The following is a 2,323-nucleotide window of genomic DNA, read 5'->3' on the forward strand; positions in this document are numbered from 1 at the left end:
GCCGCCCGCCGCCCCCGGCCCGCCCCGTGCCGCCCGCCCGCGCCACGCGCCCCCGGCGCCGGCGCTCGCTACCTGCCGCGGCCACAGAAGCGGTGCCTAACTCCTCTCCCACTTCCGCCTTCCACCGCCCGCACTCGGGCCGGGTCACGTGACCGCGCGCGGTCACCTGACCCGGAAGAGGCTGGCCGGACTCGCAGGTGCGGGCTACCTAGGCCCGGCCTGGGAACCCTTGGCCTAGAGCGGGCCTTGTCACCGCCTGGGTGTTTAAAAGTGGAAGAGTTTTCTGCTCACTGGGCGGTCTCCGGGCGATCATGTAAATGAAGTGGTCTCTGAGTGTTCGTTTACTCCGCCCATCAACCCTTGGAGGCGGGGACAGTGACTGGCCCCATTTTACAGGTGAAATGAGACCTTCAATTAACGAAGTCAACAAATATTTATTGAGCTTTTTAGGAGGGTTGCCAGATGAAACGCAAGACACCCAGTGACATTTGAATGTCAGCTAAACAACACTGTAAGTATGTCCCAAATACCGAACGGGACATATTTATCCTTTAAAACTATTTATTGATTAGCTGAAAATGAAATGGAATTGAGCATCTGGTACTTTTATTTTCTGGCAACCCTACGCCTACTATGTGCCAGGCAATTTTCCAGGATGTAGAAACACAGAAATCCGAGCCTTGGTGGAGCATCTGTTCTTGTGTTGTAAAGCAAAATGAGAAAAGCTTCAAAAACCCCTGCCTCATGCCCCACCACACTAAACCAACCCCCATTCCCTTAATCTACAGAACACATAGAACTTTATGAATCAGTAAAAACAGTCTCTTTAAGAAGAGATCCTAGCCAGGCTCGGTGGCTCAGCCTGTAATCCCAGCACTTTGGGAAGCTGAGGTGAGTGAATTGCCTGAGCCCGAGGGTTCGAGACCCGCCTGGGCAACTTGGTGAGCCCTCATCTCTACAATAAAATCAAAAATTAGCTGGGCGTGGTAGCGCGCGCCTGTAGTTCCAGCTATTTGGAAGGCTGAGGTGGAAGGATCGCCGGAGCCCAGCAGGTCGACGCTGCGGTGGCCGGGAGTGGCCACTGCACTCCAGTCTGGGTGACAGAGTAAGACTCCAACTCAAAAAAAAAAAAAAAAAGAGAGAGAGAGAGATGTTAGCCGGGCTCGGTGGCTCAGCCTGTAATTCGGCGCCTTTGGGAGGCTGAGGTGAGTGAATTGCCTGAGCCCGCGGGTTCGAGACCCGCCTGGGCAGGCGAGACCTCATCTCTACAATAAATCAAAAAATTAGCCAGTCGTGGTAGTGCGTGCCTGTAATTCCGGCTACTTGGAAGGCTGAGGCGGAAGGATCGCCGGAGCCCAGCAGGTCGAGGCTGCGGTGGCCGGGAGCGGCCACTGCACTCCAGTCTGGGTGACATAGTGAGACTCCAACTCAAAAAAAAAAAAAAAAAAGAAGAGATCTTAATAAGTTGCCCAGATTGAACTCGAACTCTTTGCCTCAAACAATCCTCTTGCCTCAGTCTCCAGAGTAGCTGGATTCCAGGTGCGTGCCACTGTGCTTGGCAAAGAACACTTTAAATCAACATTCTTGACTGATGTTCTGGACCCTCAGCTTTGACAAATTGAATGAAGGTTCAGCTTAATCACCATTGATTAAAATTGATACTAATCACCTAATTAGCCTTAAACTGTGTACTAATTATTCTGTTTATTTTGAGTCTTTGAGTTTGCATGGATTCTATCATGCATACAAATTAAATTAGTTGAACACTTAGTCTACTTTTTCCTATTCCCATTCCAAATCCCGGAAATTGACTTTCAAGTAGATAGAGCCCTCTCTTAATATGTTAAATCTTGTATTAATCTCATCCATAAAACTACTGTACTAAAGCTTCTCAATCCATTGATGGGAGTTTTACTAATTCTATTTTAGAGTAATGAGGGAAGATTTCCTTGACTTGGTGGCACTTTGAGTCGGTGTTCACCAAAGGGAGAAGGGACTAGGCGAAGACCATTGCACTGTGCATTGAAGGAGTAAAAGCTTCCGAGACCCACCTGGCAGCTTGGTGAGACCTCATCTCTACAATAAATTTTAAAAATTAGCCGGGCATGATAGCGCACCCCTGTAGTTCCAGTTACTTGGAAGGCTGAGGCGGAAGGATCGCCAGAGCCTAGCTGGTCGAGGCCGTGGTGGCCGGGAGCATGCCACAGTGCACTCCAGTCTGGACGACAGAGTGAGACTCCAACTCAAAAAAAAAAAAAAAAAGCCGGGCTCAGTGGCTCAGCCTGCAATCCCGCGTCTTTGGGAGGCTGAGGTGAGTGGATTG

At 50.1% G+C, this 2,323-nt stretch overlaps 1 protein-coding gene across 3 annotated transcripts in view; it reads right to left on the reverse strand.

Moving 5' to 3' along the window:
- The window catches only part of WWP2 (WW domain containing E3 ubiquitin protein ligase 2), a 185,129-nt gene extending 184,949 nt beyond the window's left edge, over positions 1-180 (reverse strand). The window contains exon 1 of one of the 3 annotated variants that reach the window (XM_008070024.2): positions 73-180. The gene's annotated coding sequence lies outside the window, so the exon portion shown is untranslated. The remainder of the gene's footprint in view (positions 1-72) is intronic. The other 2 variants (XM_008070023.2, XM_021718563.1) reach the window with 2 other exon arrangements.
- Between the last annotated feature and the right edge of the window lie 2,143 nt (positions 181-2,323).

This window comes from Carlito syrichta, unplaced genomic scaffold (genome assembly GCF_000164805.1).
Source record: "Carlito syrichta isolate Samal-C Ts95f unplaced genomic scaffold, Tarsius_syrichta-2.0.1 Scaffold312739, whole genome shotgun sequence".
NCBI classification, from domain to species: domain Eukaryota; kingdom Metazoa; phylum Chordata; class Mammalia; order Primates; family Tarsiidae; genus Carlito; species Carlito syrichta.